The 18,171-nt window shown below is 39.4% G+C and overlaps 2 long non-coding RNA genes across 9 annotated transcripts in view; one reads left to right on the forward strand and one right to left on the reverse strand.

Moving 5' to 3' along the window:
* The window catches only part of LOC117201768 (uncharacterized), a 112,280-nt gene that overhangs the window by 8,931 nt on the left and 85,178 nt on the right, over positions 1 to 18,171 (forward strand). For 2 of the 8 annotated variants that reach the window (XR_007475546.1, XR_007475544.1), the window contains one exon: positions 1,886 to 4,539. The exons of 5 other annotated variants lie outside the window; for them this stretch is intronic. This is a non-coding gene — a long non-coding RNA (uncharacterized LOC117201768). Of the gene's footprint in view, positions 1 to 1,885; positions 4,540 to 6,295; positions 6,406 to 18,171 lie in introns of those variants that run through there. One more of the 8 variants, XR_007475545.1, reaches the window with a different exon arrangement.
* LOC125963507 (uncharacterized) lies at positions 12,863 to 16,396 on the reverse strand. The gene is made up of 2 exons (XR_007475553.1): positions 15,622 to 16,396; positions 12,863 to 15,053 (listed from the first exon to the last, which is right to left on the reverse strand). It is a non-coding gene; the product is annotated as an uncharacterized LOC125963507 (long non-coding RNA).

Raw genomic sequence — 18,171 nt, forward strand, 5'->3', positions numbered from 1 at the left:
ATAGAATTTCTTTAGAGTGAGTTGGTGGTGGGCTGGGCGTCTCTTCTCTGCACGCTTTGTTAATCCCGGCCAAGTGAGGAGGGTTTCATGGAACCAACCCTAGAACTTGACTTTTGTGTCTGGGGACACACGAGGCTGGTCTCCGGCCCGGGCCTGACGATGCCTAAAGGTGAGAGGTACTCGGGAGCTGTCTGTGGACAGAGGGTCTCTGCAGGTTGTGGCTTTGCCAGTAAGTGAATCAGGCGAGGTGAGCCAGATTACCACCATTTGACAAGGGCTGGATTTGCACCTTCATGGTTGCTGGCGTAACAGAGGAAAATTGTACCAGTAATGTGGGACTCTCTCCTTTATAAAAAAAATCTGCCTTATCACCACCCCTCCATCTCCCCACCCTCCTCTCCCCCAAGTTAGATGCCACAGAGTCCTGCAAGAGGGGGCAGAGGAAAAGCCAGGAAGAGAGAAGAAACAGAAGACATCCTTCTCCCGGCCCTTTTCCATTGTAAACATCTAAGCCTAAATCAGGCCTGACCGGTAGAAAGCGGAAAGAAGCTTTTAGTCCAGTGAGACAATATCATGTTTATTGGGATCAGACTGCAGTTTTAAATACCCACATAAAGGAATTAATTTGGTTAGTGACCAAGAGAAACTGAAAGGCTCTGAGCTCTGCTTGAGACTTATCTGAGTCAGGGCAGAACAATTCAGCAGAACGGGGTGAATGACAGTTATCGAAGAAAACGTAATCTGCTCCTGTCAGCACCCTTCCACGTCCAGCTCATCCAAAAGCGGTTATGTTCTGATGACTCTTGCATCCTCCAGCAGCTATGGCTTATGCAAAAGCAAAGTCATGATCTGGAAGAGGGGCAAAGGGCAAAGGCTAGAAAGAAAAGTCCTGGACTTCAGACTTCTGATGAGATATGTCACACACTCCCTGCGTTGTACGTATGAGGAAGTTAGCACCTGGAGAGGGTAAGTGATGTATCTTAGATCACACAGCTCACATAGTGGCAGACGCTAAGAAGGAACCAAGGCTGTCTGGCTTCACATCCCAAATGGAAGAGGGAATGATCTGGAAGGGACGTGCACTGTGGCGAAGGCAGGGCTCAAGACCCAGTGAACACCACGAACCGGTGACAGAACAGTTCACAGGGTGAAGTAGTTTTATCATCTGTGTGAAGCCAACCATACACATGAGTGGAGGAAATGGTGTGTAGCTTTTTTTTTTTAATTAATTAATTAATTTATTTTTGGCTGTGTTGGGTCTTCGTTGCTGTTGCATGGGCTTTCTCTAGTTGAGGCGAATGGGGGCTACTCTTTGTTGTGGTGCGCGGGCTTCTCATTGTTGTGGCTTCTCTTGTTCTGGAACACGGGCTCTAGTGCACACGAGCTTCAGTAGTTGTGGCGCGTGGGCTCAGTAGTTGTGGCGCACGGGCTTAGTTGCTCCACAGCATGTGGGATCTTCCTGGACCAGGGCTCGAACCTGTGTCCCTTGCATTGGCAGGCGGATTCTTAACCACTGCACCACCAGGGAAGCCCTGGTTTGTAGCTTTTATTCTTCCAGAGTCCGGAAGTGACTGAGTGACTGTGTTTGATAATAAACTTACAAGGGACTTAGGGCTTTTCCAGGCTTTGGGTTTTCTAGAAAACAGAGGCTGTTTTCTAGGCTTTTATAATACATATCCAAAATAAAACCATAAAAGGCCCACACTTTCCTAAAAATACTATGTTTCTTGTCCACTGATGCCTGGAGAGGCATTAGAATTTGTGCAGACCATCGTGGGAAAAAAAAATAGAAAGAAAGAAAAAAAGGAAATATTTTTACATTATTGCCCATAAAATGCGTAGAACCTGAACATGAAAATAAAGAAATTATTTCTTCTTCTGGCAGATGTGTAAAGGAGATTCTTTGCTGTTTTTATCCTCAACACTTCTGACACCAAGTAAGAGGTTTTTTTCCTCCTGACAAGAAGTATGTGGTGGACTTCCCTGGTGGTGCAGTGGTTAAGAATCCGCCTGCCAATTCAGGCGACCCGAGTTCGATCCCTGGTCCAGGAAGATCCCACATGCTCCGGAGCAACCAAGCCCGTGCGCCACAACTACTGAGCCTGCACTCTAGAGCCTGCGAGCCACAACTACTCAGCCTGTGTGCCACAACTACTGAGCCCACGTGCCACAACTACTGAAGCCCGTGTGCCTAGAGCCTGTGCTCCACAACAAGAGAAGCCACTGCAATGAGAAGCCCGCGCACCGCAACGAAGAGTAGCCCCCACTCGCCGCAGCTAGAGAAAGCCCACATGCAGCAACGGAGACCCAACGCAGCCAATAAACAAACAAACAAAGAAATATGTGGTGTCTTTTCCAACACCATTTCTTCAGCTTACTGACACTAACTACCTGGAATTAGCATCAGATTCCACAGATTTAAGGGCTCAATCCCACTAGGTGGTCCTCCACTTCAGATGTCAGTTACAAGTCCCTGGCCTCCTGAACTTTGGACCAACCCCAGCTATAAGTTGGGGGTTCCCATAACCCTCTCCTCAGGTTTGATTATTTGCTAGAATGACTCACAGAACTCAGGAAAGTACTTTACTTATTATTACTGGTTTATTATAAAGGATATAACTGGGGAACATCCAGATGGGAGAGACACATAGGGCAAAGTGGTGGGCTTGGGGAGAGGCATGGATCTCCCATGCTGCAAGCTCTTTGAACTCCATCCTTTAAGGGGTTTTATTAAGGGTTCATTCCAAAGGTATGATCGATGAAATCATTGGCTATTGTTGATTGATTCAATCACCAGTCCCTTTCCCCTCCCCAGATGTTAGGAGGTGAGCCTGAAAGTTCTAACCCTAATGATGCTTTTCTTTCTGGTGACAAGGCCCCAACCTGAAGCCATCTAGGGCCCTGCCAAGAAACACTTCATTAGAAAAAAAGACACTCCCATCCCTCAGGGTGTTCCAAGCCATTTAGGAGCTCTGTGTCAAGAACCAAGGATAGGGCTTCCCTGGTGGCGCAGTGGTTAAAAATCTGCCTGCCAATGCAGGGGACACGGGTTCGATCCCCAGTCCGGGAAGATCCCACATGCCACAGAGCAACTAAGCCCATGCGCCACAACTACTGGGCCTGCACTCTAGACCCCACGAGCTACAACTACTGAAACCCGCACGCCTAGAGCCCGTGCTCCGCAACAAGAGAAGCCACCACAGTGAGAAGCCTGCGCACCGCAACGAAGAGTAGCCCCTGCTCGCCGCAACTAGAGAAAGCCCGAGCACAGCAACGAAGACCCAACACAGCCAAAAATAAAAACAAATAAATAAATTTATTTTTAAAAAAAGAACCAGGGATAAAGATCAAATATATATATTTCCTATTGTATCACAGGAGCAGGTACTGTTTAGCCACTCTTGCTAAAAAAGGTTCTCCACATTGGACATTCAGGGAGACATATACTCTCCCTCAGTCCTGAAGAAGATGCTATTTACCATGCCTATCAGGCTCAGGAGGTACAAGTGCTCTAATAATTTTTGAATGCACTTCTGGTGACATGCTTTGAAATGATTTTGATTATACAAGGAGTTTCTCTCCATGGCTGACCAATGTATTATTTGAAGAACACGTTAAATCTTGTGCAAAGGACTCTTAATCATCTTATCATCTTACCGCGAACAATTGATATAAATAGCAATTACTTGAAACCGCAAACTTTGAGGCCCATAATCTTTGGGAACACCAGCAGACAACATACTCAGGCACCATTCCCTTCCCCAGGCTTGCCCTTGCAAGCATTCATCTATGCTGTGTGGTCAGATAAGGGAATCAACTAATTTCACATATTTTATCTTTGTTAATTAAGCTGAGATTTGTCCTACTGATAAACATAGATATCCTGGAGTATCTGGAGTTACTTCAGGGTGAGATGAATCATCACCATTCCCACCTCCACCTGTGGCCAATTGCTTATATTTTTCTATTTTTTCCCCTAGGCAGTTATTTTCTTTAAATTATATTTTTAAGCCAAAGAATTGCCCCTCCTTCCCTACATGAAAGTCTGATTAAAAATGGAACTGTTGTGGTTAAAGTTTAAAAGTTGACCAGACATAGAGACAGAAAAATAATAGAGGTTAACAGAGGCAAAGGAAGGGGGGAATGGGGAGTACTTTTTTAATGGGTACAGAGTTTCTGTTTGGGATGATAAAAAAAAGTTCTGGAAATGGATAGCGGTGATGGTTGTACCACATTGTGAATATACTTAACACCACTGAATTGTATGTTTAAAGATGGTTAAAATGGTAGATTTTATGTATATTTTACAACAATAAGAAAAAATGAATAGGACCTCAAAGAAATGTGGGACACCGTTAAGGTCATCAACATGCATGTAATAGAAATACTGGAAGGGGAGGAGAAAAAGAAGCAGGAAAAAGTTTTTTTAAAAAATAGCTGAAAATTATACCTTAAAAAAAAGGGTTTTGTTGCATAGCTTCTTAAGCCTTTGCATTATATACAGGTATATATTCAGTAATTCTTAGCTTGACTTTTTTTTTTTTTAAATAAATTTATTTATTTATTTATTTTTGGCTGCTTTGGGTCTTCGTTGGTGTGCGCGGGCTTTCTCTAGTTGCAGTGAGCGGGGGCTACTCTTCGTTGCGGTGTGCAGGCTTCTCACTGCAGTGGCCTCTCTTGTTGCGGAGCACAGGCTCTAGGCATGTGGGCTTCAGCAGTTGTGACACGCGGGCTCAGTAGTTGTGGCTTGCGGGCTCTAGAGCGCAGGCTCAGTAGTTGTGGCGCATGGGCCTAGTTGCTCCACGACATGTGGGATCTTCCTGGACCAGGGCTCGAACATGTGTCCCCTGCATTGGCAGGTGGATTCTTAACCACTGCACCACCAGGGAAGCCCCTTAGCTTGACTTTTTTATGCATTATTTTTGCAATACATTATGGGTTTTTGAAATGTATTGTTTCTGTCTAATTTAATAATTCTTTGTACATTTTCCATTTAGGTCCTCCTTTATTGTTTAACCTTTATTGTTAACCTTTAACTGTCTCATTTTTATAACTTTTTTGAGAGCAAGTACTGCCCTTACAATCTGTATCAGCAAGAAGGAAGGACTCTAAGGTTCTTTCTGGCAGTGGAGGTGGTGGGGAAGCAGAACCATCTTGGTGTAGATCTATGAAATGAAGAGTATACAGCAAAGCAAAAAAAATCAACCAATTAAAAGATCCCTTTGAGACAAAAGGTCCCTTTGAGACAACCAATTAAAAGATCCCTTTGAGACAAATATCATACGGTATTGCTTATACGTGGAATCTAAAAAGATGGTGCAAATGAACTTATTCACAAAACAGAAATAGAGTCACAGATGTAGAAAACAACCTTATGGTCATCAAGGGGGAAGGAGGTGGGGAGGGATAAATTGGGATTGATATATACACATTACTGTATATAAAACAGATAACTAATAAGGACCTACTGTATAGCACAGGGAACTCTACTCAATACTCTATAATGGCCTATATGGGAAAAGAATCTAAAAAAGAGTGAATATATGTATATGTATAACTGACTCACTTTGCTGTACACCTGAAGCTAACACAACATTGTAAATCAACTATACTCCAATAAAAATTAAAATAGCTGAAAAAATAGCTGAAAACTACCCAAATTTGATGAAAAACATTATTCTACACATCCAAGAAGCTAATGGACTCCTAGCAGGATGAACACAAAACAAAGAGATCTATACCCAGGCATATTAGAGTAAAAATGCTAAAAGACAAAGAGAAAATCTTGAAAGAACAAGAGAAAAATTACTCGTCACATAAAAGAAGACCCCAAAGGATTAACAGTTGACCCCTCATCAGAAACAATGAGGGCCAGAAGGCAGTGGGATAACATATTCAAAGTGCTGGGAAAAAACACTGTCAAACAAGAACCTTATATCCAGCAAAGCTCTCTTACACAAGTGAAGACATAATACAGAGGTTTTCAGATAAATAAAAACTGAGAGAGTTGTTGTCTAACAGCCACTTGCTAAGAAATACTAAAAGAAGTTCTTTGGCTAAGAGCAAATGACCTCAGAATGTAACTCGAGTCCACATGAAAAAATAAATAGCACCAGTAAATGTTAAGTAATGATAAAAGACAGCAGAAGTGCCTATTTCTTCTACTTTCTTCTCTTAACTAATTTTAAAAGCAATTTATAAAAGCAGTGTATATATGTGTGTGTGTATATATATTTATATATATGTATTATTGGGCCTAGAGCATATAGAAATGTAAAATATTTGACAACAACAGCACAAAAGATATGACGGGAGCAAAGCTGCCTTGGAGTAAGGAAATGATACCAGATGGTAACTCAATTCCACAGGAGCAAATGAAGAGAATTAGAAATGGTAAATAAGAAGGTTAGTATAACAAACTCTATATGTACTTTCTCTCCTCTCAGTTTCCTTACAAGACATAAAATTATATAAAGTAACAATTATAACAGTGTGTTTTTGGACTTGTAACACATATAGATATAATATGTTTAACAATAATAGCACAAAATGGAGGAAAAGGAAATAGAGCTATATAGGAGCAACATTTCTACATCTTACTAGAATTAAGTTAGAATACATTTGAAATATTCTGATTAGTTAAGATACATATTGTAAGTCCTGGTGTAACCACAAGGAACATAATGAAAACACACAGTGAAAAAAATCATTACTGGAATTAAAATTTTACATAAGAACATATTCATTTAATGCAAAAGAAAGAGGTAAAAGGAATAGAGGGAAAGAGAGATGGGACATATAGGAAACAAAAGTAAAAAAGCAAATGTAAATCAGGTATATCAATAATAATATTAAATATGAATGAATTAAACAATCCAATCAAAGGCAGAGATTGACAGACTAGATTAAAAAAGATCCAATTATATGGTGACTACAGGAGACACACTTCAGATTCAGAGATACAAATAACTTGAAAATAAAAGAGTGAGAAAAGATATGTGTGCAAACAGCAACCATAAGAAAGCTGGAGTGGTTTTACCAATATCAGACACAATAGACTTAAAAAAAAAGAGTTACTAGAGATAAAAAGGGACATTTTACAATGACAAAAGGGTCAATCCATTAGGATATGCATCTAAGAACAGAGCCCCAAAATACATGAAGCAAAACTGATAAAATTGAAGGGACAAATAGACAACTCAATAGTAATAGCTGGAGATGTCAATACCCCACTTCCAATAATGGATAGAACAACTAGACAGATGTTCCACAAGGTAACAGAAGAATTGAAAAACAATTTAAACCCACTAGACCTCAAAAATGTCCATAGAACACTCCATGAAAAAACACTAGAATACATATTCTTCTCAAGTGCACATGAAACATCCTCTAGGATACACCACATTTTAGGCCACAGGGCAAGTCTCAAAATGCTTAAAAGAATTGCAACATGCTACATAAGTTTTCTGACCACAGTGGAATGAATTGAAAGTCAAATATAGAAATTTGGGGAATTCACATATGTTCTGAATATTAATTCTTTATCAGATATATAATTTGCAAATATTTATTCCCTTTCTGTGGGTTGACTTTTTAACTCTGTTGATAATGTCTTTTGATCCACAGTTTTTTTCATTTTCATCAAGTCCAATTTGTTTATTTTTCTTTTGTTACCCGTGCCTTTGGTGTCATATCTGAGAAATCATTGCCAAGTCCAACATTATGAAGTTTTGCTCTATGTATCTCCTAAGACTTTTATGGTTTTAGGTCTTACATTTAGGTCATAGATCCATTTTGTGTGAATTTTAAAAATTTATTTATTTATTTATTTATTTATTTATGTTGCGCTGGGTCTTAGTTGCGGCGTGCGGGATACTTAGTTGTGGCATGCAGACTTCTTACTTGAAGCATGCGGATTCTGAGTTGCAGCATGCGTGTGGGATCTAATTCCCTGACCAGGGATCAAACCCAGCCCCGCTGTGTTGGGAGCGCAGAGTTTTACCCACTGCACCACCAGGGAAGTTCCTTGTGTGAATTTTGTATATGGTATTAGGTAAGGGTTCAATTTGTTCTTTTGCATGTGGCTATCCAGCACCATTCGTTGAAAAGAATGTGTTCCCCCATTGAATGACCTTGGCACCCTTGTCAAAAATTATTATATTATTATTATACATGCAAGGATTTATTTGTGGGCTCTCTATTCTATTCCATTGGTCTATATATCTGTCTTTATTCCAGTACCACAATGTTTTGATTACTGTAGCTTTGTAGTAAGATTTGAAATCAGGAAGTGTGAGTCCTCCAGGTTTGTTCTTCTTTTTCAGTATTGTTTTTGGCTATTTGGGGTCCCTTGAAAATCCATATGCATTTTAGGAGGGTTTAACCAGGGCAATAAGCAAGCAAGTGAAAATCATCCAGATTGGAGAGGAAAAGGTAAAACAATCTCATTCACAGATGACATGATCTTGCATATAGAAAATCCTAAAGAATACACTTAAACAAAAAATTAGCTCAATATGCAAAAATCAATTATGTTTCTACCCTAGCAAGGAACAGTCTGAAAATTAAATTAAGTAACAATTCCATGTACAACAACATCAAAAAGAATAAAATACTTAGAAATAAAGTTAATAAAACAAGTATAAAACTTGTACTCTGAAAACTATAAAATATTGTTGAAAGAAATTTAAGAAGACCTAAATAAGTGGGAAGACATCCCATATTCATGGATTGGAAGATTTAATATTGTAAGATGGCAATACTCTCCAAATTGATCTACGGATTCAATGGAATTTCTTTGGGATCCATTCAGTGGGAAGGACCTTGAGCTCACAACTGTACACACTCCCAAAGACCAGTACATTTGGGAACACATTTAAATACACGTTTTGAAAACAAAGGAAGTTATGCTATTCACTCAGAAGAATGGAAAGGATAAAGGGGTCATTATGGTTGTTGAAGGCAATAGTATTTTTGTTGTTGTTGTTAGCTATGTTTTTAACTCTTATAATATGTAACAGAGTTCTGTTGATTATGAAGGGGCTGATTTCTTCTTTAGTACACAGTGTATTTTTCGTTGTTCTTTATACTGTAAATAATGTTATACACAACAGTTTTATGCTATATTTCACAATAAATTTAAAAATTAGTAGAAAATGCATATTTTTTTTTTTTGGCTGCGTTGGGTCCTTGTTGCTGTGCACGGGCTTCCTCTAGTTGTGTCGAGTAGGGGCTACTCTTTGTCGCAGTGTGTGGGCTTCTCATTGCGGTGGCTTCTCTTTGTTGTAGAGCACGGGCTCTAGGCACGTGGGGTTGTGGCTCATGGACTTAGTTGCTCTGCGGCATGTGGGATCTTCCCGGACCAGGGCTCGAACCCGTGTCCCCTGCATTGGCAGGCAGATTCTTAACCACTGCACCACCAGGGAAGTCCCAGAAAATACATTTTTAATTTAAATTTCATTTCATACAGTTAACATCTGCAGTACTGGCTCATTACAAAACCCCCAGACTGTAATCTGAGAGTCAAATCATCCTGCAGCTAGAGCTTTAAATTGTGTGCAGAAAGCCTCTCTGAGGTCTCTGCTGAATTTAAAACAGTGGATTGCTAGGACATAAAACTAAATTGGAAAGGATACTAGAGGATGGTCTAAATTTCCTGGGCAGATAGATATACAGGATGAAGGCAGGAGATTGAGAGGAAAATGCCTCATTGTTCACATTGGTTGATGAGAATGTCTGGAAGAAAGAAACTTCTTGCTAAAGGGTTGGGGTGGTTCTGGTAGTATCAGCTCAAGGGGAGAAATGTCTATAGCGACTGTGATTGGCTTGGGCAAAATGGGCAAATTGCTATGTAGAATTGCTGTGCATTTGAACTCTGTAATCCAGATGGAGAGAATAGCCCTTAAGTGGAAATGTTTCCATGACAATTGCTAAAGAGTTCAGAGTAGCATGTGTATTCTCTTTCTCTTTTAATTGTGGGAAAATCAGTATCCATAAAGAACCTGTAGCTGGTGATATGGAAGCTAAAGTGGGCTTTGGAGACTTGGGAAGACAGAAAGAGACTATAAAATGGAGGCTGACTGATCCTCAGACCTAGACTTAACTTGTACCACTTCCAGGGGAGACAACCTGCTGAGGACCGGTGTGCAGAAAGTGGTGACTCCTTGAAATAGGAAGGCATGGTAGGAGGTTGGGGTTAGGGTTCTGGTCTATATTTTCCTTTTTAAAAAAAAAAGGTTATTGGAGTATAGTTGATTTACAATGTTGTGTTACTTTCTGCTGTGCAGCAAAGTGAATCAGTTATACATATACATATATCCACTCTTTTTTAGATTATTTTCCCACACACGTCATTAGAGAGTATTGAGTAGAGTTCCCTGTGCTATACAGTAGGTCCTTATTAGTTATTTATTTTATATATAGTAGTGTGTATATGTCAATCCCAAACTCCCAGTTTATCCCTCCACCCCTGGAACCATCAGGTTGTTTTCTACATCTGTAACTCTATCTCTGTTGTATAAATAAGTTCATTTGTACCATTTTTTTTAGATCCCACAAATATCATATGATATTTGTCCTTCTCTGTCTGACTTCAGTCAATATGACAATCTCTAGGTCCACCCACGTTGCTGCAAATGGCATTATTTCATTCTTTTTTATGGCTGAGCAATATTCCATTGTTATATGGTCTGTATTTTCTGCTGGTATGAATTAAATACTAATCCCCGTACATGAAAAGGTCATCTGAAGGTTCTCTTTATTTATTTTTGCTATTATAAGTGGATGTTTTCCTTCAATATATCTTCTAACTGTTGACTCTTTTTGAGCATTCTCTTTTAATATCCAGAGCCAGAGTACATATCCAGGCTGACTGACTTGGAGTTCAGAGTTTATGAAATAAACCATGAAGTAGGGAAGAAGGTATACTTTACCAAATTGCTCAAAGTTATAGATACCTTAAAAAAAAGGGAAAAATATTTCCTTGAATCTGGAAAACAAAACATTAAAGAACCAGCAATGCTTCAAACAAAAAGTCATCAAAAAATTACAATCATCCCGATCAGTTCATTCAGCCCCATGTAATTAATTCTTGTTCTTCTTGATCTCAGATTAGCATTTTATGAATCCATCAGCTTCTTAATTTGTTCTGGAAATTCTTACTCAGTCGAGTGGCATGGTCTCAAAGTTATTCAAGTGGCATTCTCACAGTAGCTGCTTGCAAACACTTTTGAAGAAGAATCAGAGTGAATCAATAACTGTAAATGACAAAATACTTTAAAATGGCCATGATTAAAGATGTTATGAGTGTTCATTTCATAAGGAAATTGAGTTATTTCTGTGGGATACAATATTTTAAGATAATGATTAGACAACGAGCGTGTTGACAAATTTCTATGAACTTCATGCAATCTGGAATACTTGTATTAGTAACATATTCATACACATATAACCCGAGGATTTTTCATCACTTGTTATTTGACAATGCTTCCAATGTAATTTAACATACCAAATAAACCTAATTAACATCTCTCTGTTACAAGGTGAGAGATAATTTTTTTTTTAGATTTTTCCAGAGGCCTTCTGGGAAATCTCAAAGTTAGTTCAAAGTCAAAAAGACTCTATTTAGAATTTCAGGGGACTTCCGTGGTGGTCCAGTGGTTAAGAATCCACCTTCCAATGCAGGGGATGCAGGTTCAATCCCTGGTCAGGGAACTAAGATTCCACATGCCAAGGGGCAACTAAGCCCATGCGCTGCGACTACTGAGCCTGCACACTCTGGAGCCTGCACTCCACAACTAGAGAGAAGCCCACGCGCCGCAACGAAGATCCTGCGTGCCACAAAGACCTGATGCAGCCCAATAGATAAATAAATAAAAATAAATATTAAAAAAAAGAATTTGATTTTTAGAAGTTGTCAAAAATGCCAAAAGGTTTGAACACTTGGATAGGATCACAGATCCTTATGAAACAATACTTAATTATCTTATTAACCAAAGTGGCATTAAAAGATTTTTAAGGCAAATGCAGAAGGCTAAATAGTTGTGAACAAAACGTAGCTCCTTTAATATTAAGAAGACTTGGTTTTCTTCAGTAATTAAAGACCTGATAAAGACAATGTGAAGCACAGGAAATTATTCTAAGATGCACAACCTTGGTTTCCCAGGTAGATTACTTAAAAAGTAATCCTCCCCCCACCCGCCCTTTCCTTTCCTTTCCTTTCCTTTTTTAAAAACTATTTCTTGTTAATAGCAGACCAATAATCTCTTCAACCATGAACCAGGCAATTGTGAACTGTTTGCCACATACTATCATTCTGTAGCAAATTTATGAATATACCATTTTTATAATATTCTAGAAGCATATCTTTTTCATAGTACAACTTCTCATGTTTATTAACAGACCCAAATATATGTAGCTTCTCTATATTGGATACAAAGACAATGCCACAAGTAGATAAACTATGTTCAACAATTGTTTCAGTATTGTATCTTATTTGAAAATGATATAGATATTCAATTAATATCCATCATTTAACTTAACTGAGTGAACTTTAAGATATCAAGAAGGTTTTTGAAACTATTTTAAGTAGATATATTATAGAACATAATTATTATTGAAAAGTTCATTTGTAAACTTTAATCTCACATCTTTTTAACCCACTTGTTCTTTTTTAAAGTTTTTGTTTAAATATTTATTTATTTATTTGGCCACACCGTGTCTTAGTTGCAGCACGTGGGATTTTTAGTTGCGGCATGCAGGATCTAGTTCCCTGACCAGGGATCAAACCTGGGCCCCCTGCATTGAGAGCACGGAGTCTTAACCACTGGACCACCAGGAAAGTCTCTGTTCTTTTTTTTTTAAATTGAAGTACAGTTGATTTACAATATTGTGTTAGTTTCAGGTGTACAGCAAAGTGATTCAGTTCTATATATGTATATACATATACACACATATATGTATTCTTTTTTAGATTCTTTTCCATTATAGGCTATTACAAGATACTGAATATAGTTCCCTGTGCTATACAGTAGATCCTTTTTGGTTATCTATTTTATATATATTAGTGTGTATATGTTAATACCAAACTCCTAATTTATCCCTACCCCTATCCCCTTTCCCTTTTGGTAACCATAAGTTTGTTTTCTATGTCTGTGAGTCTCTTTCTGCTCGGTAAATAAGTTCATTTGTATCATTTTGTAAGATTCCATGTATAAACAATATCATATGATACTTGTCTTTCTCTGTCTGGCTTACTTCACTTAATATGATAATCTCTAGGGCCATCCATATTGCTACAAATGGCATTATTTAATTCTTTTTTTATGACTAATATTCCATTGTGTGTGTGTGTGTGTGTGTGTGTATATATATATATATATATATATATATATATATATATACCACATCTTCTTTATCTATTCATCTGTCGATGGACATTTAGGTTGCTTCCATGTCTTGGCTATTGTAGTGTTGTATTGAACATTGGGGTTGCATATATCTTTCTGAATTATGCTTTTCTCTGGATATATGCCTAGGAGTGGGATTGCAGGATCATATGGTAGCTATATTTTTAGTTTTTTATGAATTCACTTCTTCTTAACAATTATTTTTAGATTAGTAAGGAAAATTTCATGAGACTTTAAACAAAGCTAATCATCAACTTATTTGTCGAGAATCAGGTAAGTTTCAAAAATATCACAGGGACTTCCCTGGCAGTCCTGTGGTTGAAACTCCACACTTCCAATGCAGGGGGCGCATGTTCGATCCTTGGTTGGGGAGCTAGGATCCAACACGCCCCGTGGCGGCCAAGAAAATTTAAAAAAACAAAAAAGATCACAAAAGCAAAGAGTGCAAGAAGCTAAGAACATGGTTCTTATCTCTCTTTTTCACTAGGTACTTGACATGCATTAAGGAGTTCATTTCTAATTGTACATTTTGTTTATAGGTTGGATTTATAATTTTATAATCTTTTTTTTTTCGCCACGCTGTGGGGCATGCAGGATCTTATTTCCCCAACCACGGGTGGAACCTGCACTCCCTGCACTGGAAGCGTGGAGTCTTAACCACTGGACCACCAGGGAAGTCCCCTACAGTTTTATAATCTTAAACATCTAGTAGAGATAATATAAGTTTGTTTGACTAGTAAACCTAGGTAGAAGAAAATTGTATGTCTGCATTATATTTAATGCCGACAGCTCTGAAGACATACCTATTTTTTATTTTACCAACAATTAGAAAACTAACTTTATTTATCAGAATTACACCAGATCACATGAATTTAAAAAAAATTTGGGTTATTGTCTATATTTCTGAGAGTTTTAGGAATACTTAATTTATATGAGCACTCACTTATCTCTAAGCCAATTTGAATAGAACTCCTTTAAGGGATTTTATAAATAAATATGGTAATACCATCTGGAGGTAGAAAAATATCACTTATACATAATACACACACACACACACACACACACACACATACACACATAAACATACAGGCAGACAAATACAGAGATCTTACAGCTTTTGCTTTAAAATTTTAACCATGTGTCAGGTATATTAATATAAAACTCACTAGTTCATAAAAGAACACTTGGATCCAAATTGTGCTTCTGGCAGATGGAATAAGTTAAGGTTACCCACTCAGATGGCTAAAACACTTTACTAATATCTGTGGAGAAGATCTTTTAAGTTTCTTTTTTGTTTTTTTTGGCTGCTTTGGGTCTTTGTTGCTGTGCGCGAGCTTTCTCTAGTTGCGGCGAGCAGGGTCTACTCTTCGTTGCAGTGTGCAGGTTTCTCATTGCGATGGCTTCTCTTGTTGTGGAGCATGGGCTCTTAGGCTCGTGAGCTTCAGTAGTTGCAGCACATGGGCTCAGTAGTTGCGGCGTGTGGTCTCAGTAGTTGTGGCACACGGGCTTAGTTGCTCTGTGGCATGTGGGATCTTCCTGGACCAGGGATCGTACCTGTGTCCCCTGCATTGGCAGGCGGATTTTTAACCACTGCGCCACCAGGGAAGTCCTTTAAGGTTTTTCATTTGCCCAGTTTCCAAGTAGCTCCTTAAAAAAAAAAAAGTGACTATCAGGTGACTTGAAACCAAAACCAATAAGCCTTTTATGACTAAAACATGGATGCAAAGTGCATCCTCAAAGAGAGTGCAAAAGATGCAGCCCTCCCAATATCTAGAGCCACTCCCAAAGATGGCCAAAAGATAGAAAGACTTAGACAACCCTCCACCCCAGAGCAGGCAACAGCCTCTAGGATGCTAGCCACAAAATGGGTGAAACCTACATTTCTGTCCCTCTGTACTTTGGGGGCCCCTAATCTGACAATTGGCCCCTGCTCCTGCAGAACCTGCATGCCCTAATGGGGAAAACCAAGTCAAGTTCTCAGGGCACAGAAAGAGAAACAAACAGCAAAGCAATCCTTTCCTAGGAGGGAAAGGATCGACAACCAGTGGGTACCCTCAAACCAAATATTAACCAGAGTCATAATCCGGAGAACTAATTTTTTCAAATGTTTCTCTCCTGCTAATCTGAATTTGGAAAGGGAAAGACTCTTACCACCTTCACTTGACAGGTCCCCACAGGTAGAGATCTGAGAGATTAATGAGGTAAGAATTCTTACCTCTGTTGGGTTTTGTCAGAGGTCCAAGATCTCTTTATTACAGCTTCCAGACTCAGCAAGGTGTTCCCAGCTGAAGGAGTTCCTGTGTGGGCACCAGAAACTGGAGGGGAAGAAAAAGTTTTTCTTGATCCTCCTAGAGTCTGAAAATTAAACCAACAGAAAAAAGATTAACAAAAGACAGGCATACAAATTTATTTCATGTAAGTTTTACATAACGTGGGAGTTTTCATAAGAAAATGAAGACCCAAAGAAATAGTTAAACCTGAGTATTTTTATGCTAGGCTTGATGAAGGGTGGACAGGTGTGGAGGAGTATGATAGGTTACGGTACATGGTACGTGCGGTAAAACTGGAGGAAACCTAGCAAGGCCTATCTGTTAGCATCTCAGCATCCCTTTATCTTCAGAGATAAGGACGCTCCTTTCCTCTGAGTATAGGGAGGGCATCTCTCACATGAGGGGTTCATGACTGTGTCAGGGGAGAAGTGGGGTGGTTAGGGGGACCTTCCTGCTTCAGCCATTTTCTCAAACTCCTTCAGCTTAAAATATTCAATATAGCAAGCTTCCATATTTGGGGTAGCTTATTAAAAATATCACCCCCCCAGAATTGATCTGTAGATTCAATGTAACCCCAATCCGAATCCCATCAGCTGTCAAATTAATTCTAAAATTCGTAAAAAAAATTACAAAGAATCTAGAATAATCAGAACCATTTTGAAAGAAGGTAAAGTTGGAAGACTTACATTACTGAATTTTAAGATTATACCAAAAAGCTACTATAATCAAGACAGTGTTGTGTGCGTATAAATATAGACACATAGATCAACTGAACAGAGTAGAGACCATATATAGCCCACTGGTTTTTTTAAAAAAACATTTTTGCTTTTCTTTCTTTATTTGGTTATACCGGGTCTTAGTTGCGGCAGGCGGGCTCCTTAGTCGTGGCATGCATGTGGAATCTAGTTCCCTGACCAGGGATGTAACCCAGGCCCCCTGCATTGGGAGCGTGGAGTCTTATCCACTGGACCACAAGGGAAATCACCTAGCCCACTGGCTTTTGACAAAGGGGCCAAAGTAATTCGACAGGGGGAAAGGATAGTTTTTTTTCAACAATTGTTGCTGGAACAATCCGATATTTATATGTAAAAACCATAAAAGTCCACTCTTATCTCACATCATCCACAAAAAAATTAAATCAAAATAGGGTTTAGGCCTTAACAATGTAATTTAAAATCCTAAAATTATCAGTAGAGAACATCTTGGTGACATTAGGGTAGGTAAAGATTTCTTAGATAGGATGCAAAAAATACAAAGTATAAAAGAAAAAGTTGATAAAATGAACTTCCTCAAAATTAAATATTTCTGCTCTTTAAAAATACTGTCAAGGGCTTCCCTGGTGGTGCAGTGGTTGAGAATCCACCTGCCGATGCAGGGGACACGGGTTCGTGCCCCAGTCTGGGAAGATCCCACATGCCGCGGAGCAGCTGGGCCCGTGAGCCATGGCCGCTGAGCCTGCGCGTCCGGAGCCTGTGCTCTGCAACAGGAGAGGCCACAACAGTGAGAGGCCTGCGTACCAAAAAAAAAAAATAATAATACTGTCAAGAAAATAAAGGAAGCCATTGACTGAGAGAAAATCATCATAATGCATATATCCAACAAAGGATCTGTAAGCAGAATACATAAAGAACTCTTACTTAACAATAACAAGACAAGCAATCCTCCAAAATGGGCAAAAGTTTTAAAGACATTTCGCTAAAGAAGCACGTGTCTAATAAGCACTTGAAAAGATGCTTACTATCATTAGACCTCAGAGAAATGCAAATTTAAATAACAATGAGGAACTTCCCTGGTGGCACAGCGGTTAACAATCCTCCTGCCAATGCAGGGGACACAGTTTCAAGCCCTGGTCTGGGAAGATCCTACATGCCGCAGAGCAACTAAGCCCATGCGCCACAACTACTGAGCCTGCTCTCTAGAGCCTATGAGCCACAACTACTGAGCCTGCATGCCACAACTACTGAAGCTTGCGTACCTGGAGCCTGTGCTCCGCAACAAGAGAAACTACCACAGTGAGAAGCCCACATACCACAGTGAAGAGTAGCCCCCGCTCGCGGCAACTAGAGAAAGCCTGTGCGCAGCAAAAAATAAATAAATAGATAAACTTTTTTTTTAAATAAATAAATAACAACGAAATTCCACCACACATCCACTATAATGGCTAAAAAATTTTTTAACTAGCAATACTAAACGTTGATGAGGATGCAAAAAAACTGGAGTGCTCGGGCTTCCCTGGTGGCACAGTGGTTGAGAGTCCACCTGCTGATGCAGGGCACACGGGTTCGTGCCCTGGTCCGGGAGGATCCCGCATGCCGCGGAGCGGCTGGGCCCGTGGGCCATGGCCGCTGGGCCTGCGCGTCTGGAGCCTGTGCTCCGCAATGGGAGAGGCCACAACAGTGAGAGGCCCGCGTACCTCAAAAAACAAAACAAAACAAACAAAACAAAAACTGGAATGATCATACACTCCTGATGAGAATGTAAAATGATACATTTTG

Source organism: Orcinus orca, chromosome 1 (assembly GCF_937001465.1).
Source record: "Orcinus orca chromosome 1, mOrcOrc1.1, whole genome shotgun sequence".
NCBI lineage: Eukaryota > Metazoa > Chordata > Mammalia > Artiodactyla > Delphinidae > Orcinus > Orcinus orca.